This window comes from Dromiciops gliroides, chromosome 2 (genome assembly GCF_019393635.1).
Source record: "Dromiciops gliroides isolate mDroGli1 chromosome 2, mDroGli1.pri, whole genome shotgun sequence".
Taxonomy (NCBI): domain Eukaryota; kingdom Metazoa; phylum Chordata; class Mammalia; order Microbiotheria; family Microbiotheriidae; genus Dromiciops; species Dromiciops gliroides.
This window is the reverse complement of record NC_057862.1, coordinates 270865395-270891712: the sequence shown is the minus strand read 5'-3', so window position 1 is coordinate 270891712 and position 26318 is coordinate 270865395. Positions and strand designations below refer to the sequence as shown.

Sequence of the window (26318 nt, the reverse complement as noted above, 5' to 3'; positions counted from 1 at the left end):
ATGATATATATCTAAAACTGTTCATACATGATTCTGCTAGATCTCTATATTTTGAACTATTTTTGTTCTATGTACCTTGGAGATAATAAATGTTTGGGATAGCTCTTAACTGTTTTATGAATCTATGTTATGACTGAGTAATTGTGGGCAACAGTTCAATTTGTTATGATGTTCTGGTCCCAGTAGAATTTATTGATTTTGTTCTTCATGATATTTTGATGTCTGCATTTGTACCATGGTAATTTGCATTTTGTCAGGTCATGAAAGATAATGAGATTCTTTGATGTATGAATCTAGGCCCCAAGTCATACCTTGCTAGGAATTCAGTAGATGCTAAACTTTCTTGGCCTGTACTGTTATTTCAGGTAACAGTGACCTGATCTTGAATTGCAATCATTTATGTACTTATACACACACACACACACACACACTACAAACATATATACATATATACATACACACAGACACATATATATGCACCCCACATGTACACATTTGTGCACAGTTGTGCACAATATGCATGACGTAGTGATTTGTTTAAATCTTCTTGGTTGACATATTGTTGGCTGAATTGTTACAGCTATCTCCCATGGAGAGCTTTTTTATTCCATTCTTGGATCTTAGTCATTTCATAGGCTCTGTCCATAGGTAAGATATTTGTGTATACATTTGACAATTCCTGTGGCATGTACCTACTTTCAGTTTTACTATTACTTCATTAAATGATGTCTGCTTATTATAAAAGTATTTCTATAGATTTATTTTGTGCAGCAATGAGGGTTAAGCTAGTAAGTGTCAAGTATCTGAGGCTGGATTTGAACTCAGGTTCTCCTGAATCCACAGCTGGTACTCTCTCCACTGTGCCACCTAACTTCCCCCTCTATAGACTTTTTTTTTTGTGAGGCAATTGGGGTTAAGTGACTTTCCCAGGGTCACACAGCTAGTAAGTGTTAAGTGCCTGAGGCCAGATTTGAACTCAGGTCCTCCTGAATCCAGGGCTGGTGCTCTATCCACTGTGCCACCTAGCTGCCCCTCTATAGACTTTTAAAATCAACTTATCATGTGTTTTATTTTTTTATTTTAATTTTTAATTTGTCTCAATTACATGTAAAAACATTTTTGTATCACAAATTTTTCTCCCATCCTCCCTTTCCTCCCCGCTTCCAAGGCCAGCAAGCAACTTGATATAGGTTATACAACACTATCATGTTAAACATATTTCCACATTAATCAGAACAAAAGGAAAAATACCACAAGAATAAACAAGAACAATAACAAAAGAGCAACAAAAGTGAAAATAGTATGCTTCAGTATGCATTCAGACTCCATAATTCTTTTTCTGAATGTGGAGAGCATTATCTATCTTAAGTCTTTTGACACTGTCTTAGATCATTTTTGTATTGCTGCGAAGACTTATTAAGTCTTTCACAGTTGATCATCCCAGAATGTTGTTGATACTGTGTGCAATGTTCTTTTTGTTCTGCTCATTTCACTCAGCAACAATTCGTGTAAGTCTTTCTAGATTTGGTAAGATTATTGGAATTTGGCTGACTCATTGGGAGGGGCCACACCTGGCCTGCCCTAAAGTGATGTATGCTACTGATGTCAGAAGGAGAAAACCTATCTCCATAGGCAGTTTTTGAAGGACCTCCCCTTTTGGGGGAGGAAGATTAAACGCTAGCTGAGGGGAGTCTTGGTCTCTTCTGGAGTTTCCTTCTTTCTGGTGGTTTGAGCAGCAGGAGTAGATGCCCCAGGTGGTGAGTTAACATACAAATGAGCTTAACTGGAAGTGAGTTAGGGATTGTATAGACTTAGGTTAGAGCTAGGAGGATTATCTGTATTTCTTTTTCACTATTCCCTTATCTTTGATTTTTATTAATTTCACCTTTGCTGTTTATCTTATTCCCAATTAATAAAATATGATCTATTTGTGGAAAAGAGGCTGTAAGGCTCCTTTCTTATTGGCCTGGGAGAAATATCTAAAAAGGCAGTTCGGAGGGGAGGGAGCTTTGGAACTAGAGGTCCCTCATTATTTCTGGGACCCCAATATTGTGGTGAGCCACTCAATTAACTCTCCAGATATTAAATTTGGCCCTCACATAAGTTTTTCTGAAATCCATCTGCTTATCATTTCTTACAACACAACAGTATTTCATTACATTCATAAACTACAATTTGTTTAGCCACTCCCCAACTGATGGGCATCCCATCAATTTCCTATTCTTTGCTACCACAGAAAAAGCAGCTATAAATAATTTAGTATATGTGAGTCCTTTTCCCTTTTTTATTATCTCTTTGGGATACAGACCTAGTAGTGGTATTGGTGGGTTAAAGGGTTTGCAAACCTTTTGGGCTTGGTTCCAAATTGCTTTCCAGAATGGTTGGATCAATTCACACCTCCACCAACAGTGCATTAGTGTCCCAATATTCCCACATCTTCTCCAACATTTATCATTTTCCTTTTTTGCCATATTAGCCAATTGAATAGGTGCGAGGTGGGTACCTCATAGTAATTATAATTTGCATTTCTCTAATCAGTAGTGATTATTTTCATATGGCTGTTGATAGTTTTAATTTCATCATCAGAAAACTACGTGTTCATATCCTTTGACTATTTTTCAATAGGGGAATGACTTATATTCTTATATATTTGAATCAGTTTTCTATATATTTTAGATATAGGGACTTTTATCAGAAACACTGTTGGTAAAAATTGTTTCCCAGATTTTTGCATTGGTCTTGTTTGTGCAAAGCCTTTTTAATTTAATGTAGTCAAAATGATCCAGTATACATTTCATAATGTATCTCATCTTTTGTCATAAATTCTTCCCCTCTCCATAGTTCTGATGAGCAAACTACTCCTTCCTTTTCTAATTTTCCTTTTGTTATCACCCTCTATGTCTAGATCTTTTACCCATTTTGCCTTATTTTGGTGTATGGTGTAACATGTTGGCCTATGCCTAGTTTCTGCCATACTGTTTTCCAGTTTTCCCAGCAGTTTTCATCAAATCCCTCTGAGTTCTTATCCTGGAGCCTAGATTCTTTGGCTTTATCAAATAAGAGATTGCAATATTAATTTCCTGCTGTGTTTTGTTTGCCTAACCTATTTCACTTATCCTCCCCTATATTTCTTACCCAGTACCAAACACTTTTGTTGATTTCTCCTTTATAATATAGTTTTAGATCATGTACAGCTAGACCATCTTCCTTTGCATTTTTTCCCATTAATTCCCTCAATATTCTTGACCTTTTGTTCTTCCACATGAATTTTATTATTTTTTCTATGTCTATGAAATAATTTTTGGTAGTTTGATTTGTATGGCACTAAATAAGTCAATTAATTTGCCTACCCATGAACAATTTATATTTTTCTGTTTGTTTAGATCTGATTTTATTTGTGTGAAAAGTGTTTTGTAATTGTGTTCATATAGTTACTAGGTGTGCCTTGGCATGAAGATCGCCAAGTATGATGTGTGTTAAGAATGATTAACAATCTTGTTTTTGGTAAGGAAGTATTAATTTTTCTATTGCTGCCTTAGGTTGATAAGACCCATGTTTTGTTAATATTTGCATCTAGGTAGCACAGTGGATACAGTGCCAGGCCTAGAGTCAATAAATCTGGCCTCAGACACATGCTAGCTGTGTGACCTTGTGTAAGTCACTTAACCCTATTTGTCTCAGTTCCTCATATATAAAATGAGCTGGGGGAGAGGCAGAGTCAAGATGGCGGAGAGGAAGCAACAAGCTGCCTGAGCTCTCCTTCTGTTCCCTCAAAAAGAACATTAAATCAAGCCTCTGGACAGATTCTGAAACTACAGAACCTGCAAAGAGACAGAGAGACACAGTCTTCCAAACAGAGATAATTTAGAAGACTTCAGGAAAAGGTCGGTCTGACTCAGGCAAAAGGGAGGCCCAGTGCAGGGCAGCAGCTCAGCGCCGAGGGGGTTGGGGCAAGTCAGCAGGAGCGGCACGCCACAGCCGAACAACTGAGGCCCCTGGAATCTGGCTCAAAAATCTGGTGGCCAAGAAGGACAGTGGAAAAACTTACCTGCACCGGCTGGGAGGGCCACGAACGGGTCAGGCATGATCAGGCCCTGGGATCAGGACGCCTGGCCCAGCTCTCAGACAGGAAGTGCAGAGGGGTGAACTGCATACACTATAAAGGCCTCAGAGTAAAAAGCCAGTCACACAGCACCTGTACCCCTGCACAAGAAGCCCAAAACAGGGACCCTGGTGCCCCCAGAGCAGACCTCAATTTAACTTTTTCTTTTTTATTTTCTTTTTTAATTTTTAGTGAGGCAATTGGGGTTAAGTGACTTGCCCAGGGTCACACAGCTAGTAAGTGTTAAGTGTCTGAGGCCGGATTTGAACTCAGGTACTCCTGACTCCAGGGCCAGTGCTCTATCCACTGCGCCACCTAGCTGCCCCAGACCTCAACTTAAAAAATAAATAAATAAGCTGCAATAATGAGTAAGAAGCAAAAAAGAGCCCTCTCCATTGAGAGCTTCTGTATCAGTAGGGAAGAAGCCAACTCAAACTCAGATGAGGACAATACCCTCAAATTGCCTACATGTGAAGCCTCATGAGGGAAGGTGAATTGGTCTCAAGAACAAAAAGCCTTCCTGGAAGAGCTCAAAAAGGATTTAAAAAATCAATTGAGAGAGGTAGAAGAAAAAATGGGGAGAGAAATGAAAGCAAAACAAGAAGCCTATGAAAAAAGAATCAGCATCTTGGAAAAAGAAGCACAAAGATTGGCCAAATGGAAAAAAAAAAGAGAGAATAATTTCACTGAAGAAAACAATGCCTTAAAAAATTCACTTGGCCAAATAGAAAAAAAGGTGCATAATCTCACTGAAGAAAACAATGCCTTAAAAATTAAAATTGGTCAGTTGGAAGATAAGGAATCCATGAGACACCAGGAATCAGTCAAGCAGAATCAAAAGAATGAAAAAATACAAGAAAATGTGAAATACCTCATTGGAAAGACAACTGATCTGGAAAACAGATCGAGGAGAGACAATCTGAGAATCATTGGTGTGCCTGAAAGCCATGAGCAGAAAAATAATCTAGACACCATATTCCAGGAAATTATTAAGGAAAACTGCCTTGAAATCATAGAATCAGAGGATAAAATCATCATTGAAAGAATCTACCAATCATCTCCTGAAAGAGACCCCAAAAGGGAAACTCCAAGGAATATTGTAGCCAAATTCCAGAATTATCAGTTGAAGGAGAAAATACTCCAAGGAGCCAGAAAGAAGCAATTTAAATATCATGGAGCCACAGTCAGGATTGCTCAGGACCTGGCAGCTTCAACATTAAAGGACCACAAGGCTTGGAATATGATATTCTGGAAGGCAAAGGAGCTTGGATTGCAACCAAGAATCTACTACCCAGCAAAACTAATCATTCTCTTTCAGGGGAAAACATGGACATTTAATGACACTGGAGACTTTCAATCTTTCCTGACGAAAAGACCAGAACTGAATAGAAAATTCAATTTTAACATACAAGACTCAAGAGAAGTTAAAAAAGGTAAACAGAGGGGAAAAAAAAAAGGTTACTCAATTAGGTTAAACTGCTTATATCCTTACATGGGAAGATAATACTCATAACTCTTAAGAACTGTAAATGTATTTGGGCAGAGAGAAGGAGTTTACACAGAGGGTATAAATATACATTGTCTTTGATGTGATGATACAAAAAAAAATTAAGGGGTTAAAAAGGGAGTCTAAGGGGAGGAAAGGAAAGGGGAGGTAGAATGGGATGGATTATGTCATATGAAGAGGTGAAAAAAACCCTATTACAATAGAGGGAAAGAAAGGAGGGGTGAACATTGTTTCAACCTTAATCTCATTAGATTTGATTCAAAGAGGGAATAACATATACTTTCATTGGGATAAAGAAACAGCACATTTTTTAGGGAAGCAAAAGGGGAAGGGAAAGGGTGGGGACTGATAGAAGGGAGGACAAAAGCAAGAGAGAAAAGGCTAAAGAAAAGAGAGGGTGTGATAAAAAGGGAGGGCAGATTGGGGGAGGCAGGGGTAAGAAGTAAAACGGTGAGGAGGGATAGGGTGAAAAAAGGGGGGAAAAGTACAAAGGGGGTAAGTAAAATGGAGGGGAATAGACAGTCAGTAATAATAACTGTGAATGTGAATGGGATGAACTCTGCTATAAAATGGAAGCGAATTGCAGAGTGGACTAAAAACCAGAATCCTAAGATATGCTGTTTACAAGAAACACATTTGAAGCAGAGAGATACACACAGAGTAAAGGTAAAAGGTTGGAGAAGAATATATTATGCTTCAGCTAAAGTAAAAACAGCATGGGTAGCAATCCTTATCTCAGACAAAGCACAGGCAAAAATAGATCTCATTAAAAGAGATAAGGAAGGAAATTGCATCTTGCTAAAAGGTACTATAGATAATGAAGTAATATCAATATTAAATATGTATGCACCAAGTGGTATAGCATCCAAGTTCTTAGAGGAGAAGTTAAATGAGTTACAATTGGAATTAGACAGTAATACTATACTGGTGGGGGATCTGAATCTCCCCCTCTCAGAATTAGATTAATCTAGCCAAAAAATAAAAAGAAATAAATGAAAGAGGTGAATACATTACTAGAAAAGTTAGACATGATAGATGTCTGGAGAAAATTGAATGGGGATAGAAAGGAATATACCTTTTTCTCAGCAATACATGGCACATTTTAATAAATTGACCATGTATTAGGGCACAAAAACCTCATAGTCAAATGTAGAAAGGCAGAAATAGTAAATGCATCCTTCTCAAATCATGATGTAATAAAAATTACATGTAAGAAAGAGCCAGGGAAAAGTAGAATGAAAATCAATTGGAAACTAAATAATTTCATTCTAAAGAATGAATGGGCCAAACAACAAATCATAGAAACAATCAATAACTATATCCAAGAGAATGACAATAATGAGACAACATACCAAAATCTATGGGATGCAGCCAAAGCAGTGCTTAGGGGAAAATTTATAGCTCTAAATGCTTACATGAATAAAAAAGAAAAAGAGGAGATTAATGAATTGGGCATGTGACTTAAAAAGCTAGAAAAAGAACAAATTAGAAATCCCCAATTAGATACTAAACTAGAGATCTTGAAAATTAAAGGAGAAATTAATAAGATTGAAAGCAAAAAATCTACAGAATCAATCAATAACACTAAGAGCTGGTTTTATGAAAAAAACAATAAAATAGATAAAATATTGGTTAATTTGATTTAAAAAAGAAAGAAGAAAACCACATCACCAGTATCAAAAATGAAAAGGGTGATGTTCCCACCAATAAAGTGGAAATTAAATCAATAATTAGGAATTATTTTACCCAACTGTATGCCAATAAATTTGACAATCTAAATGAAGTGGATGAATATTTACAAAAATACAAACTGCCCAGATTAACTGAAGAGGAAATAAAATCCTTAAATAAACCTATATTAGAAAAAGAAATTGAACAAGCTATTAATGAACTCCCTAAGAAAAAATCCCCAGGGCCAGATGGGTTTACGGGTGAATTTTACCAAACATTTAAAGAACAGTTAATTCCAATATTATACAAATTATTTGGAAAAATAGGTGAAGAAGGAGTTCTACCAAATTCATTTTATGGCACAAATATGGTGGTGTTAACAAAACCAGGCAAAGCAAAAACAGAGAAAGAAAATTATAGACCAATTTCCCTAATGAATATGATGCTAAAATCTTGAATAAGATATTAGCAAGGAGATTTACAGCAAGTGATCACCAGGATAATAGACTGTGACCAGGTGGGCTTTATACCAGGAATGCAGGGCTGGTTCAACATTAGGAAAACTATTAACATAATCGACCACATCAATAAGAAAACCAACCAAAATCATATGATTATTTCAATAGATGCAGAGAAAGTTTTTGACAAAATACAGCACCCATTCCTAATAAAAACACTAGAGTGTTTAGGAATAGGTGGAGCTTTCCTTAAAATAATAAACAGTATCTACCTAAAGCCATCAGCAAGTATTAAATTCAATGGAGATAAATTAGAGGCCTTCCCAATAAGATCAGGGGTGAAACAGGGATGTCCATTATCTCCCCTATTGTTTAATATTGTACAAGAAATGTTAGCTTTAGCAATCAGAGAAGAGAAATGAATTAAAGGAATTAGAATAGGCATGGAGAAAACAAAACTATCACTCTTTGCAGATGATATGATGGTATACTTAAAGAATCCTAGAGCATCAATTCAAAAATGACTTGAAACAATTAACAACTTTAGCAAAGTAGCAGGATATAAAATAAATCCACATAAATCATCAGCATTTCTATACATGACCAACAAAGTCCAGCAGCAAGAGATAGAAAGAAAAATTCCATTTAAAGCAATGGTAGATAATATAAAATACTTGGGAGTCTACTTGCCAAGAGAAACCCAGGAACTCTATGAACACAACCTACCAAACACTCTTCACACAAATCAAATCAGATCTAAATAATTGGAAAGATATCAATTGCTCATGGATAGGCAGAGCTAATATAGTAAAAATGACAATACTGCCTAAATTAATTTACTTATTCAGTGCCATACCAATCAGACTACCTAAAAATTATTTTATACAGCTAGAAAATATAATAACAAAATTCATCTGGAAAAACAAAAAATCAAGAATATCCAGGGAAATAATGAAAAAAAAATTCACAGGAAGGTGGGTTAGCAGTACCAAACCTGGAGCTTTACTATAAAGTGGCAGTCATCAAAACTATCTGCTACTGGCTAAAAAATAGAGTGGTAGATCAATAGAATAGGCTAGGCACAGGAAATGCAGTAGTAAATGACACTAGCAATATAGTGTTTGATAAACCCAAAGACACTCAGTATTTGACAAAAACTGCTGGGAAAACTGGAAGATAATATGGCAGAAATTAGGCATAGACCAACATCTTACACCTTATACTAAAATAAGGTCAAAATGGATACATGATTTAGACATAAGAGGTGATACCATAGGTAAATTAGGAGAGAAAGGAATAGTCTACCTATCAGATCTTTGGAAAGGTAAACAGTTTATGACCAAACAAGAGATAGAGAATATTATAAAATGCAAAATGGATGATTTTGATTACATTAAATTTAAAAAAAATTGTACAAACAGAAGCAATGCATCCAAAATTAGAAGGGAGGCAGAAAGCTGGGAAACAATTTTTGTGGCCAGTACTTCTGATAAAGGCCTCATCTCTAAAATATACAGGGAACTAAATCAAATTTATAAGAATCCAAGTCATTCCCCAATTGAGAAATGGTCAAAGGATATGAACAGGTAGTTTTCTGATGAAGAAACCAAAGCTATCTATTCCCATATGAAAAAATGCTCTAAATCACTTATTGATTAGAGAGATGCAAATTAAAACAACTCTGAGGTACCACCTGACACCTATCAAATTGGCTAAAATGACAAAAAAAGGAAAATAATAAATGTTGGAGAAGTTGTGGGAAAATTGGAACACTAATGCATTGTTGGTGGAGCTGTGAACTGATTCAACCATTCTGGAGAGCAATTTGGAATTATGCCCAAAGAGCAATAAAGCTGTGCATGCCCTTGGACCCAGCAATACCACTTTTGGGTCTTTTTCCCCAAGAAATCATGGAAAGGGGAAAGGGACCCACATGTACAAAAATATTTATAGCTGCTCTTTACGTGGTGGCAAGGAATTGGAAGTTGAGGGGATGCCCTTCAATTGGGGAATGGCTGGACAAGTTGTGGTATATGAATAAAATGGAATACTATTGTGCTGTAAGAAATGATGAGCAGGAGGAGTTCAGAGAAACCTGGAGGGTCTTACGTGAGCTGATGATGAGTGAGATGAGCAGAACCAGAAGAACATTGTACACAGTATCATCAACATTGAGTGTTGATCTACTGTGATGGACTATATTCTTCTCACCAATGCAATGGTATAGAACAGTTCCAGGGAACTCATGATAGAAGAGGATCTGCAAATCCAAGAAAAAAAAAGAACTGTGGTGTATAGATGCTGAATGAACCATACTATTTCTTTTGGTTTTGGTGCTGTTGTTTTTTCTATTTTGAGGTTTTTCATCATTGCTCTGATTCATGATTAATACAGAAATAGGATTAATGTTATTATGTGTGTGTGTGTGTATGTGTGTGTGTGTATAGCCTATATCAGATTACCTGTTGTCTAGGGGAGGAGGGAGAAAAATCTGAAATTGGAAAGCTAGTATAAAAGGGATATGAGGACTTTACAATGAATATAATCTGCAGGGATTTTTGGTACTTAGAGCAACCACTCATTTTGACTCAGCAGTAGAGGAAATCAAAATTTGTGGAGGCAATAAACATATAGAAGAGTAGGAAAGAATGGATTTAAAGAAGAGATGACCATGGGGGAGGCAAAGGTCAATAATTAACTGCACAATTAAGGATACAGGAAGACTCCCATCATAGGGGCAATATCTCTCTACCACCTGCAGAAATTGATCTTTCTACTAGTGAGGCAGAGCAGAAAAAAAAGGGGTGGGGCAAGAGCTATAAGACAATATACAAACTTAGATGAAGGAATTCCATGAAGAATACAGAGAGTGTAGAATGACTAAGTAACTATAGGGTACATGAATCAAAGAATAAAAATATAGAATAGACCAAAAATAAGATAAATAATAAGTAGAAAGAGAGAAATAAATTCTTTTTTTTAGAAAAAGGCACAAAAATGAAATTTAAAACATGAATGAACAAAACAAGTTAAAAGGAAAGATGGGAAGGTTCTTTTATTGATCATGATATTCATATGGTACAATGATTCTTAATTTTTTTCCTCCTTATTCTGTTTTCCAGATCAGTTGTTTTTGTTACAAGATACCCTGCATTTTCTTCTAATTTTTTTTCAGTTTTTTTTACTGTTTCAACATATCTAGTCTCATGTAGTCATTGGCTTCTATTGGGTCCAGTCTTATTCTTAAGGAGTTTGTTGCCTGGGTAGTTTCTTATAAAATTGGCAAAACTGTTAATTTCCTTTCCAGTTCTTTCTTCTATTGCTATCATTTTTCCAATTTATTTTCTTCAAATGCTCTAATTTTCTTTTCTTTTCTTTTTTTTTTTAGTGAGGCAATTGGGGTTAAGTGACTTGCCCAGGGTCACACAGCTAGTAAGTGTTAAGTGTCTGAAGCCGGATTTGAACTCAGGTACTCCTGACTCCAGGGCCGGTGCTCTATCCACTGCGCTACCTAGCTGGCCCTCTAATTTTATTTTTAAAAAACATTTTTAAATCTTTTTTTTTTTTTTTTAACAAACTCTTGCTTTATCTCTTCCAGGAACATTAGTTGAATTTGGGTCCAAATTGTGTTTTTCTCTGAGACTTTGCTAATCGATTTCTTCTTCTTCTTCTTCTTCTTCTTCTTCTTCTTCTCCTTCTTCTTCTTCTTCTTCTTCTCCTTCTCCTTCTTCTTCTCCTTCTCCTTCTCCTCCTCCTCCTCCTCCTCCTCCTCCTCCTCCTCCTCCTCCTCCTCCTCCTCCTCCTCCTCTTCTTCTTCTTCTTCTTCTTCTTCTTCTTCTTCTTCTTCTTCTTCTTCTTCTTCTCCTTCTCCTTCTCCTTCTCCTTCTCCTTCTCCTTCTCCTTCTCCTTCTCCTTGTGTCTTGTGCTTCCCTGACACTATAATAGATCTTTATGGTGACAAACATTTTTTGTTCATTTGTCTGCTCATTCTTCCAGCCTATTTCTTGGTTTCAGGTTTGATATTAGGACTGGGTATACACACTTCTGAAGAGAAGGACTGGAGGGGTTCTGTTGCTGCTTTCTTTGGTTATTGAGAGTTATATAGGATCTTAGGAACAGGACTGGGATTTGTAAGTTTTCAGTGTGTCCAGACTAGGTTGATCTGGGGCAAAGTTTAATTGCTGTCTTCTTGGTCTAAACTCTGAAAAGTTCCTGACTTGAGTTTCAGTTTGACCAACAGGTAAATGCTGCTGGATTTAATCTTGATAGGCCAACTAGAAAACTCTTTTTGTTCAAACTGACAGAAATGTAGACTCCTCTTTGTTCTGTGATTCTTCTCCTAGTAATTCCTCTACCATTTGTAGTAGATTCTGAATCTGAGACTAGAATTTGAACCATAGTGCCACTGCTCTCCTCCTAGAATCTGAGCCACTGTGCTGTTGCTTGCTTCTGAACTTCTTCCTTTCTCAATAGACTTCTCAGGGACTCCCTACCTTGGAATACCACCTGCCACTATAGGTCACTATTATCTGTAACCCTAAACTGGTAGTGGGTGACAGAGCTGCCATTTGGTACCTGTTTCTGCAATCTTTCCTAGCATGAATCTGGTGGTGCCTTGGCATGGATCTGGAGCCTACTACTCCCTGAGTTCAGGACCTCTTCTTGGGCAATAGAATGCTACCAGTACAGTTTACTTCTAGCCTTACCCCCATCCTTAATGTCCATAGACCTCTCTATCTATCTAATTGTGCTGACCTGGGGTTGGAAAAATGGTTCATTGTGACTTTTTAAATGGATTTCTACATCAAGATTCAGTCTGGTACATTTTAGATCTCTTCTTGGAGTTTTTGTTGGGGTAGTAGAGTTGAGTGTTCTGCATCCTTCTTTTCTGCCATCTTGACTATTATAACTTATGAAAGGAATAAAAAAATCCAAATACAAAAAAGTGACAATTTGGGTAAGAAAACAATACCCTGGGGGCAGCTGGTGGTACAGTGAATAAAGCACTTGCCCTAGATTCAGGAGGACCTTAGTTCACATCCAGCCTCAGACACTTGACACTTAATACCTGTGTGACCCTGGGTAAGTCACTTAAACCTCATTGTCCCCCTCCCCCAAAAAACCCCACAATTTTATGCTTATAAGAAATACATTAAAAACAAAGACATACACAAAATAAATGGAATGAAAAAAAATTTCACTATACATCAGATGAATTGACAAAAGCAAGAGGTACAGTTATACTTCAAAACATAAAGAGAAGTAAATAAGGAAACTACATTAGTTGAAAGTATCTATAGATGATAAACCAATATCAATATTAATTTTATATGTTTGAAATGCATTTGCATCTACACTCATAAGGGAATATTAACTGAACTACAAAATGAGATAGATAGTAAGGAGATAGGAGATTTCAATGTCTTTCAGTTTTGGATAAGTCTAACAGAAAGACAAACAAAATGGGAAACATAAAACTGAAGAAATTGCTGGAGAGATGATTATCATTTCTCAATGGAAATGATAATAATAAACTTATTTCTCAATGTCACATAGAATTTTTACAAAAATTTGCCAAGTTAGAGGGCACAGAGATATTGCAAACAAATGTAGGGGGCAGCTAGGTGGCACAGTGGATAGAGCACCGGCCCTGGAGTCAGGAGTACCTGAGTTCAAATCCGGCTTCAGACACTTAACACTTACTAGCTGTGTGACCCTGGGCAAGTCACTTAACCCCAATTGCCTCACTTAAAAAAACAACAAACAAATGTAAAAAGGCAGGAATAGTCAATACATAATTTATAGATCATAATATAATAAAAATAGTAATCAGTTCTGGGGCCACAAAGAAAAGACACAGACCCAAATGGAGACTCAATGATGGAATTCTAAATAATGAGTGGATAAAAGAACAAATCATATAAATAATTAATAATCATTTTTTAAAAATCATAATAGTGGTGCAACATGTCAGTATTCCTGGGGTACAACTAAAGAAAGCAATCCTCAGAAGAAACATATTCCTTTAACATACATTCACAAAATTGAACAAAAGAGGATTAATGGGTTGGATATACATTTTTTAAATGAAAAAGACAGCAAATAAATCTCGAATAAGCATAAAAAAGAGATAGAAGGGGCAGCTAGGTGGTTCAGTGGATGGAGTACTGGTCCTGGAGTCAGGAGCACCTGAGTTCAAATCTAGCCTCAGACACTTGAAGAGGAAAGAAAATTTAATCAACAAGGTAATAAATGAATAAGGTGAAATCATAATAAGAAAGCAGAAATAAAAATATTAATCAAAACTTAAAAATCATATGCTAGTGGAACTTAAAGCACAAAAGAAATAAAATTAATACCTTCATAAATATAAAATAGCTAAGTTAACACACAAGCAAATAAAGATCTTGAATAACCCATTCTCAGAAAAGAACATAGAACTAAATGGACAGGATCTACGAAAGATAAAAACAAGCTACTGGTCCTGGTGGATTTACAGAAGAATTCTGTTAAATTTTGAAAGGACAAATTGTACCAAAGTTATGCAAATGATCCTCCAGAATTGGGTGGGGGGGAAGGCAGCCTCACATTCATTGTATGAGATAAATATAGTCCTGATACCTATATCAGGGAAGGAAAGAAGCAAAGAGAGAGCTGTAGACCAATGTCATTAATGAATATTTATTAAAATATTTAAAAACTGATTAAATGGAATATTCACCCAAGAAATTAATCATGACCAAGTTGGGTCTATGCCAGGGTTGCAAGAATGGTTCAATGTTATGAAGACAGTCAAAATAATTAATCATTAAAAACAAAAACATCCAAAACCACATAATTTTAATAGAAGCAGAAAAAAACTCTTTGAAAATGTATAAAACTGATTGATACTACAAACCCTACAATATATAAGCACAGTGGGACCTATTTTGTAAACTTCCTATGTAATAAGTGAAGACTAGTAACTTTTCCAATGAATATGACTAGGTAAGCATGCTTACTTTTCTCACTGTTATATGATAAGTACTGGAAATTAAAGCAATGACCATAAAACAAAAGAAACAAATCAAAGTAATAAAGAGGAGATAAAACTATTCCTCTTTCCTAATGATATGAATAATTTTTTGGGGGTGGTGGTGAGGCTATTGGGGTTAAGTGACTTTCCCAAGGTCACATAGCTAGTTAAGTGTCAAGTGTGTGAGGATGGATTTGAACTCAGGTTCACCTGAATCCAGAGCCAGTGCTCTGTCCACTGAGCCACCTGGCTGCCCTGATAGGAATTCAATTTGAAAAGGAGAGTTTTAGACAAGAATTGGCCAGGGTCAGAATCCTAAATGTCAGAGGTTTCACTTGAATATAGGTCTTCCTGATTCCAAGGCCATGCTTCTTCCTAGAGGGTTGTTCAGTGCCTATATTTTGGTACCCATTGAATGACAACATCACCACTGAATATTTTCTTATAATATTATATCCCCTTTATTTTCTAAGTCTCCATTTTTTCCCTGACTAATAAAATAAATTTGCTTCATGTCATTCTTTGAAATATTTCTTTGTGCCAAGTTTTTCTATCTCTACAATATGTGACTACAGTCATTTGAAGGTGTGCTTGTTGCTGGTTTTCTCTTTTATACATAAAACCAAGCCAAAACTTGCCAGTCAAAAAAATAGAGCCAGAAAAGAATGAAGATCATATATCAATACATAAAAAGTCTCTCTGAAGTTAGTTTCCCTCTTTGTGTTTACACTTATCTCCATGGAAACTGCACATGAGGTTTTGAGTATTGAATTTAACCCTAGGATATGTACACAAATAACTAGGAAAGAAGGAGTGTGATTATTTCAGTCCTCTCTCTTCCTCTCTCCTCTCCACTTCTTTTTTTTCTCCTCCTCCTCCTTGTTCTCTCTCTATACTCATATATGTGTCTATGATATAAATATATGTTTAATTTACATATTATGTACTATATATAATCTAAATAAGATAATTCTCAAGTTTGAGGAGTTCTGTATTGCTTCTGGACCCAATAACTTATATAGTTCCCTACTGCCTATTGGATTAAGACCAGGCTCCTTAATTTGTAACCCAAGATGGTCAGTTATGTCATTCTACCTTACTTAGCCAAGCATTTCTCTTATTTCCCAAAATGTGCTTCACTTTGGCTAAATAGTTTCCATTCTCATTTCTCCTATGTACTATGCTACTGCTAAAATCTGAGTTCTGCTCCCAGGGAATGGGCAGTAAGACCACAGTAGCCTTTTGTTTACTGTAGTCTAGAACTCTAAGCTCCCTCTATGTTGTTGCCCATACTGTACACGATGGTTATTGGACAGTTTCTCAAAAAGGATTTGGAGGAGCAAAGGGTATATGTGTTGGGAGGTGCCTTCTTTACTGGCAACAGGAGAAAGGTATAATTTTCTACCCAGGCCTATTAGAAGAAAGAAGGCATTCAGCAGAGGCCTCTAAAGGGATAAAAATGTGGTATCTCACTACAACTTCAACTTCCAGAGAGGGAGAAGCACTGACTGGTGGGTTAGGATTTACTAGGTGGTACAGGTGATTCATGGTATTGACCCTTGCACCAGGATAGATTGTATGCAGGAAGGCAATGATGACCTCCGAGCTACTGTATTACAAATGACCATGACATGCTAGGATTAATGGCTATTCTGAAGCTGTCACCATATGTGCTATGACCCTGTTGTTCCTGGTGCTATTGCTGTTCATAGTCACTTCTTTATAATGGGAGACCCAAAATCTACTGTAAAGATTTGTTATCAATAAACACATGGGCAGAATCATCAAGATCTGGGACTAAGTCTTCTGAAGGTTGGAAGTGAAGCCTGGGATTTCTGGCTTTCATTTTCCTCTATCTTTTGTCATTTCTTCAGGGGTCCACTACATCTCTTATTATTGTTTACACTGTTTTTCTAGTTTTTAGTTTTTCTTTTATTGGAACTAAGCTCTACTTGTAATGGTACCTGTCAGACTTAGCACATTCCTGAGATCAGTAGTTTACAGTAGCAGCCATTTTAAGTAGTTGAAGCTTCTTTAGAAAACTTTAAGAACCTTGTTACCAAGTATTAACCTTTTCCATAAAGGATAGATTAGCTTTTCTCAAAAGATGAAATCTGTCTCAAGAATAAATTGGGAGTAGTCTAAGGCTGTAACCATCATTTCCTGGTTACCTGGTACTATCGTATATTGCTAGTAGATGATGAAATATCAGGGACCCCTCCCTCAGGCTTGATAAACACTTCTGAACAGCACACCATAATAACAAATTTGGAAGCAGGTAAACTGCACCCAAGAGAAACATTGTTGTATCCTTATTGAAAATCCTTCCATGCTATTTCTAAGTGAACTTCCTTTTGTTAACTGTTAGATAATCTACTAGCATACAATGTCATTATAATATGAAATCTGATCATTAAACTAGCCAGAGTCACTTAAAATATATCTCTTGTAGCACTAATAAGTTATGAAATCATGTAGATAGCCAATGCCCCATATATATATATTTAATCTCATCTGCAGTCTAACCCTTTGACTTCCTAGGAGTGTACTGATGCAAATTTATCTTTAATTTTTAGTTTTATGGGGTGGCTTGGGGCCACTGGTTAAGTAGCTGGTTATTTCACTTACCCAGAATCACATGGACACTATTTGTCAAAGACAAGACTAGAACCCATGTCTTCCTGAGTCTGTGGCTGGCGCATAATCCACTATGCCATCTTGCCTCTCCTTTGTTGTGAAAGCATTTCATGTTACTAACATAAGAACTTACATAGACTGTCTTTTTTTATTTAAAAAAAAATGAGTCACTTTCTGAAGGGTATGCTTAGTAAAGCCTCTCTAGTTGCTCTCTCCCCCCTCCTTTATTGTGAGATTTTCCTAGCTGTTAATTATTAACTTTTCCTCAAAAGAAAACTTCCATTGTATAAGAAAAAAAAAAACTCAGTGAGCACAGTACATGTGATATAAATCACTTTTATGTCTGTGAAACAGCTGAGTTTACATTTTTATTACATTGTTTGAAAAAGTATCTTTTCATCTGGAAAGAATCAGTTTAAAATGTGATTGTCAACACAACTCAACCAGTTTTCTGTTTAAAATGGCTGTTGGTGGAGTTAAGAACTCTAATTAAGCCAGGATTTTCTTCACAGGTATTAGTTGCTAAAACTTCAAGAGTTTATCTCAGATGTGCAATATATATTTGTGTATAATATAAATTGCACATAGATGGAGATTGCATATTCATACACACATATGTCTTTACCAGGCAAAGCCAATTAGATTTTATAAGCAAAGTATTTTATTTAGATGGAAATAAACAGATAATGAATAAAAATCTATAAAGGATAGGATTTGTATTTATTAAAAGCAACATGGTGGTAGTTATTAAAATTAGGTTCCAAATAATACATAGTTTAAAAGCATTAGTTAATGGGAAAAAAGCTTGAAAATTATACATCTGTTAATACAATTCAAATTTTTTGGAAAAATGTTTTTGAATGAAAATTTCAATTTTAGTAATTTGGATTACTATTAGAATAACTAATGTTATAAAAGCAAAGATAAGTTTGAAATTCTATAATGAATTGCTAATCTCAATAATTTCTCTCCATTTATTTTATAATGATAGACAGGGGATCAGGATCTTACAGTAAGTGTTCTTGCTTTATATGATTTTGATTACTAAATGAAAATTACATAGCTGTAATTGGCAGCTTTTATTCTTCAGTTATGTACAACTCTTTGTGACCCCATTTGGGATTTTCATAACAAAGATATTGGAGTGGTTTGCCATTTACTTCTCCAGTTTATTTTATAGAGGAAGAAACTGATGCAAACAGGGTTAAGTGACGCCCAGGGTCACACAGCTAAATAAGTATCCAAGGATCAATTTGAACTCAGGTTTTCCTGACTCCAGCCCCAGCACTTCACCACCTGGCTGCCCATAATTGGCAGCTACATGAACTCTATTGTGCCTAATAAGGGCTCTAACTGGTGTTGTGCTCTGTGATGTTCTTTATCTTTAAAAAGAAAGAAAGAAAGAAAGAAAGAAAGGAAGAAAGAAAGAAAAAGTACTTTATCCCAAATTACTGTTTTTGACTTAAATTTTCATTCTGAAGTTGTTTTTTTTTTAAAATAAGGAAATTATTACTGCAAAAAAATTGTGTAAGCTAGCAATTTTTTTTTGCTTTGGCCCCGGTTTTAAGCAATCAGTATAACACCCATAAGATTTGGGTTTTTTCAACTCTTTCAGGGGCTACAAGATCCTTATGGAGCAAGGGTTCTAAAGAATCCATTGTTGATTGAATCGTTGGGGCAAATTAAGTAAATTATATGCAGTATCAAGTGTTTGTACTATACAGGTATAACTGGTAAAAAATAAAATCAGAATACTGTGTTGTTGATTAGATTTTCCATGGTATTTACTCCAAAGATGTTGGTAGAGAGAGGGGAAGTATAGGGGCAAGATTCATGACTTTTTTCCCCCTTATTTCTAGAAGCAAAACAAATTCAACATTTGGCATTTTTCCTAGCAAAAGCAAATGTTGCAAAGGATCATGGGCAGAAAGGAAGGCATTTCTTGATTAAAATTCATGAGAATACAACAATTCCCAGAAAATAACACTAGAGGATTTTTAAATAGTTCAGACAATGCATGTCATCGTCCCTTATTAGACATAACTATATTAGCTAGCAATTTTCCTTTATTATTTTTCATCAAAAGTTGCTACCATGTTTCACAAAATGCTATTACATAAGTCATTTTCATACCAAAACCAAGGTATAAATTGAATGCTACATGGTAGAGCAGGCTGGCCTTAATAGTCTCCCCAGATATACCTTCTCACAATTTTTGTTATTTTTTATTCTTTTCCTTTACTAATTTTTCAAGAACAATCATCTTTGTTAAAGGTCTGAAAAATTCTATCCATGAATATGACTAAGTACTATGTAATCTAAATGGTTGATTTCTCAAGCTTCTTCTCAATTTTGGATTATTTTGTTTTCACCACAACCCATCTATGTACTGTTTCCCAGTCAAACAATAATCACTGGGCACAGTGAATGAATGGATCCTGTTGTTTTGGAAATGTGACATGGAACTTTAGGGGGAAAAGATATGTCATTTAAACATCACATAACATTGGAATCCTAATGAAAAGGAATTTTCTGCAATAGAATTATTCTGTTCAGTTCCATGTTCTCTGTTCTGTATGCCAATGATATCTTTCTTAAAAAAGTTCTTCATCTGTGTTGCTCTGAGGAAGAATACATTCTCTCTCATAAAAACAAACAAAGAAAAGCAGCGACTCTTCCTATTTTCTTTATTATTTGGACAACATGGCCACTAATTGTTTTAACCAAATATTTTGCATACTGGTTGTTTAAAAAAATTAAGGCATGAATAACACTTTATTATATAACTATATTATACCTTCCATAGGGATTTTCTATTCATTTCCGAATCCATATAACAATGATTGAGAGGAAGTATAGCAATATTGGATAGAAATCAAGCTTCTGAGCATGACTTCAAATCAAATACCCCTCTGATTTGGCCTCTCAGTGCTCCCAAGCAACTTTCTAATATGATAAATTATAAATGCATTATTGATCTGTGTCAGAAGATAGTTTCTACCTCCTAAATTCATTGTAATCATCATGCCAAGAGGAAAAATAACAACAATTAATCTAAAGGTAAATGAATCTAAAAAAGCATACTGAAAACTATATCTGTTATGAAATGACTGGAGGGGAGTGACATACTTTTTGTGAGGGCCAAACCAGTAAAACAAGTTTAGTTCTAGGGAATATGAGGACCCTTTAAGGAGTAAGAGGAAGGGGGTGGCTAGATGGGAGATGGAAAGGAAGAACTGTTTTCTTTTTTTATAAGTAGTTTCCAAATCTTTCTGTAGGGATTTATTAAAGAATTCAAATACATTATGCTTGGTTTTATGATAAATCAGAAACACAGTTTAAGTGATAAATATTTTATAGTTATTAAAAGGAATGTTTGCCATCTTTTCTGTTTTTGACAGAGATACAAACTAATTATAGTACTTACAGCTGTAAGAATCACAGACAATTGTCATTAGTTGGTCAAGCTATACAAATTTTTAAAAGTAGTATGGTCTAAAGTCATATATAAATAGGAATGAGGTGCCTGGGAAGGAAAGACCCCTATCTGGCCGCCTCTGTGGATCAACCTTTCGTGATGGAAACTCTTTGTTGAGAATTGTTGGCAATTTCAACAGTTTCCAGCTTTAGATAAGAGCTGCTCTTCTCAGGTAATGCCCTCGATCAGAGACCAGATGACAGACTGTTGAGTGCAAGTTTTTTCAGGTGCTGTATTTGCTTAGTAATCCTTCAGTGCCAATCTTTTCCAAAGAGTAAGCAGGTCCCATCAGTAATGGACATCAGCCATTGAGCTCATAATATTTGTCATATATCAGGTTACTGCTTTGCTACTTCTGAGTGATGAATGGGTGCTGTTATGCTTTGAGAAAATAATGTAATCCCATAAATATGCCCAAACTATAAAAGTGGTTCTTTATTTTTGCATTTCTTGAGAAATATACTGGTGTTGCAGAAAAACAAGCCTTAGCCTTTATAAATACATAGAGTAATGTACTTTAAGTTAGTGTTTGTAGTCACTTGGAGTCTCACATCAAACAAATTATTCTGAGAGAATCTAGTACCTGATTTCACCTTCTGAGTTTAATATAGCTAAGCTTTTGTTTTTGTTTTGCATAAGCCTTCTGATGAAAATATTCATGTATGCAAAGAACTAGTCACAGAAGACAATTCTTTGCATGTGAAAGAAACCAAATAGGGAATGTATGTGTTAAACTTACATCAGACAATAAAATCTATTCACTATAACCATAACTGTAATATTTTTCTATTATAGGATACAGTAGACTTTTTTTTCTAAAGCAAAGTTTTTTTAAGCCTTGTTTTGTTTCATCGACACCTTTTGTAGTTTGATGAAGTCTATGGATGCCTCCTCAGAATAATGTTTTAAATGCATAAAATAAAATAAGTAGGAAGCCAAATATAGCAAAATGCCACTGTCAAAATATTTTAGAAATCAGATTCATGGACTGTAGGTTAAGAAGCTCTTTTCTAAAGATTTCTAAAATTTTGACCTGAAGAAAAAAATAAAGAAAATCTTATTTTATGTTTAAATTTATTTTATTATTGTCATATAAATATGTTATATAAAGGACTATTAACATTTAATGAGGATGGACCATAGCTGGACTCTAATGATACCTTTATTACTTTATATCACACTATTTTGATATATAACTTATGTTATAGCCAAATTGGAACTGTACCCCTTTACCATATCTACTGTGTATGAGAAATAGGAAGCATGTCAGTTTGGCTGGTCCACAGTATGTATGAAGTTCTATAATATATTAGAAAGATGGGAAGACAGGTTTGGGTCAATTTGTAACAGGCTTTAAGTGATAAAGTTTTTATTTGTCCTACAGATAATAAGGAACCACCAGAATTTATTGAATAAGGTACTACCATTGTTGTATCAGCACTTTAGGAAGATTACTTTGGCATCATAATGAAGAATAGATTGGAGAAAAAAGGCATTTGGGAGACCAATAAGAAAGCTATTGCAATAATCCAGGCAGGCAAGAGGTGATGAGGGCCTGAACTAAGGACTGCGAGTAGAGAGAAAGAGACAAATGGAAGATATTTGTAGAGTTACAAATAATAGGATGTGGAAACTGATTTGATATTTGAAATGAATTTGAATGATATGGTGAGGATGAATGAATGAAAAATCATCTATTAAGCATTTACTCTGTGTCAAGTACTATAGTTAACACTGAGAACAAAAATAGAAAAGGTTAGAAGATCCCAGGCTCTCAAGGAGCTCACCCTTTAACTAGTGGAGACAACACATAAAAGAAAATTCAAATGCAAGGCAAATATAAAGTCAGAAGGTTTAAGAGTGTAGAGTGGAAGGCAAGGTCCCACAGTCCCTTAGGTTACTTAAGTGGTTGAGGACAGTAGCAATAGACTACTGGTTGTAGAGACAGGGCAGATGGTAAAGTCTAGTGCTCTTCCATTTCATCAGATGGAATGCAGTTTTGGACTTGCATCTCAAACACTGTAAGCAGTCAAGCAGCCCAGACAAGGGGGAAAGCAAGGAGGTTAGAATCTCTTAATGGTGATTTACTTCCTCACCTGCCCCATCCTAGTATATTCTGGAACAGAACAGATCCTGGGGAGAGAAGAAGTGGATATGGCAACTTGGAGAAAATTCAACCTGGGTGACTAGAAAAATGGTGACATCCTTAACAGAAGTAAGGGAACTTTGGAAAAAGAATAGATTGGAGGAAAGGCGGGAAGATAATGAGTTTCTTTTTGTACATATTGAGTTTGAGATTTTTATAAGACTGCTAGTTTGAAATGTCCAATATGCAGTTAGTGACTGGATGTAGTTATTAAACAGGTGAGAAACAAGAGCTGTTTATATAAATCTTGGCATCTTCAGTATAGAAATGATATTTAAGACCATGGGAGCTAGTGGAATCACCAAGAGAGAATATAGATAAGAAGAACCTTGGGGTTTAGTATGGATGATAATCCAAGAAAAAAGACTGAGAAGGAGTGATCAGAAAATTAGAGATGGCAATGTCACAAAAACCAAGGAAGGAAAGAGGATCCAAGAGAGTAGTTAACAATGAGCATCAAATATAAAGAAATAAAGGATAAAGCTTGAGAAAAGGCCATCAGGTTGTCACTAAAGAGAGCTATTTCAGTTAAGTGATGAGGTAAGAAATCAAATTACAAAGAGTTGAGTAGGTTAAGGGCAGAGTAGGTAGAGACTGAATGTAGACTTTTGTTTAGGTGTTTAGTTAAGGAAAGGAGAAAGAGGTAAAGGAAAATAGCTTGAGGGATTCTGGGGTCTAAGGAAAAAATTTTTAAAGACAGAAGAGATTTGTGTGTTGCAATCAGGGAAGAATTATAGATTGAAAAGTAGGGAGATAGAGGGGATTATTGTGGGGTCAATTTTCTACACAAGAGAGGAGGGGGAGGGAATAAGGGTAAATGTAGAGGAGTTGACTTTTGTGAAAAGAACAGTCACTTCTGAGATTGCAGTAGAAAAGGAGAGAATGGGGGGATGATGTGAAGAGCTTGTGAAATATAGAGAAAGTAAGAATATGAAACACATGCCATGGCTTCTTTTTCTCAGTGTAAAGGAATGAGATATGATTTCCCCATCCTCATTCCTGCCCAGTTGAGACAATCACAGAAAATAAGATTTGAAGGTAGTACCAAGATGTTAAACTATCTGTAAAATTGCAGTGACCCAGTGAACCCTTTATCAAATTTAGACCCCCTTTTCTGCTGAAATTAAGGGTTCAACCTCTGTGGATAAGGAAAAATTGGACAAATCTTTGCAGGACTTTAAATAAAACTAATCACTGAAGGAAGTTCCAAGTCAAGAGAGAGCAGACTTGGGAGTGTTTTGTGGAGGAAACTTGTTGGAAGGGAGCATCTCATTCCTCCCCTCCCTACAAGCCATGGCATATAGTAGCAGAGTGGAAGATGTCCTAAGAAATTATTTGAGAGTTCATCAGTTTGAAAGTATTTGGGGCACAAATGAGAAAAGATAGAAACACACACTCCAGAGACAAATGCAGAAAGTCATTCACTTAAGGGAGGAAGCACTTTTGAGGGAAGGATCCCTGCTTGCAGAAGAGCTAGACAAAGAAAGACAGTATGTCTAAGCCCTGCAATATTAGAAGTAGTGAGCTGTCTTGGTATACATGTACACCTTGCATGTACCTACTCTAGACATGTTCCCACTCTTTTCACTGACACTGTGTATCCATCAACACAATCAATACAATCAATACCTAGGGGACTTTTTCTCCTAGGTATATGGACAGGGAGGGGGTAATGTTTTGTAGCTACTGTCCATCTCTTGGCTCCAGATCTTTACTCTGGCTGTTCCTCATACCTGGAATCCTCTTTCCCTTCATCTCTGCCTCCTGACTTCCTTTCAAGTTCCAACTAAAATCCTACCTTTCCCAATACCTCTTAATTCTAGTGTCTTCCTTCTGTTAACTATTTCCTATTTATCTAGTATAGAACTTGTTTGTATGAATTTGTTTGCTTCTTGTTTCTCTCACCAGATTGTCAAGTCCTCAAGGGTAGGGATTTTCTCTTGTCTTCCTTTATATCCCTTGCAATTAACACATTGCCTGCACATAGTAGGCACTTAATACATGTTTATTGATGTACTATTTTTATAGTGCCATTTTAATAAATGCTTTTGCTAAGAGCTAATTGTGTCTGCTGGTTGGTTGCTAAAAAGAAACCTTATTTATGACTTGTGCTATAGTGTCAGAACTAGCCACCCAAAAGGTACCCAAGGTAGCAGTCACCCTCTGGGGCCCCAAGTAAAGTGCAAGGTGAAGTTCTCGTCTTCAAGGATGTGGTGGGGCTTAAGGAGAGATAAGAAGGTTTGAAATAGCCAGGGGAGGAGTACTTTATAGAATTGATTCTAGAGAAATAAAAAAAGGATTTCCCTCTTAAAATAATAATTGTATTAAGAAAAACTTAGATATCTCAGTGAAATGTTGTCTGGTGTTAACTATTCTTGTGCTGTGTAATTTTTAGTCAATAGGTCACATACCCTGTATGTCAAGCACTTAGTGTGGATTTATTGGTGTCCTTCACAGTCATCATGATGGACTTTGTAATATAAACATGCCTTAAAGAACTGATTGCTTGAAACATCCATTTTCCACAGGTGTTACCTGTTCATGCCTGTTCTTGTAAGTGCATTATATTCCTTGCAGTGGTGAATATAACTGGTCTACTGAATGTGCTCTGGTCAAAAGAATGTTTTAATGGAGGCCTCAAGCATGCAAAGACAACTATCTTCAGACTGAATGTGAATTATGCAGTATACTGACATATGCTTCTGTATAATCACTTTTCAAATTGTCATTTTAAATTTGGAAATATCTTAAACCATATAATAATAATGATGATGGTATTAATTTGTATCACAGTAGCATGTTTTTGCAAGAAGCTCAAATTGTTTTATGTATGTTGCCTCATTAATCCTCACTCCATACCTTTAGGGTAGGTTGGGAGAAAATATTAACATCTCCATGTTCCATACACAAAAAAAACTTAAGCAAAGAATTTTGAGTCAGCCGAGAGTACTATGCCTTCATACTAAATATTTGTGGATGAATGGTATCTGGATGGCCCATGAAGTCAGGAAAACCTGAGTTCGGGTCTGGCCACACACTTACTAGCTGTGAGCCCCCAAGAAAGTCTTTGAACTTTTCTTAGTTTCCATTTGCTCAGTTGGAAGATTAGGATAATAATAGCCCCTACATCACAAGGTTGTTCTGAGCACCAAATGATATAATACTTTGGAAACTTTCAATTGCTATATTGTCTGATATACCTAGTTATAATACTAGAAGCATGATATTTTGATTTTCAAGGTGTGCAAGTAACCCTATTTCACCAATAAAAAGATTGTCACCAGAATTTATATGTATATGTATA

General features: G+C 35.8%; 1 protein-coding gene across 2 annotated transcripts in view; it reads left to right on the top strand.

The window, feature by feature from the left end:
- Positions 1 to 26318, top strand: part of SLC25A21 (solute carrier family 25 member 21) — a 745362-nt gene that overhangs the window by 548847 nt on the left and 170197 nt on the right. The gene's annotated exons all lie outside the window — the stretch shown is intronic.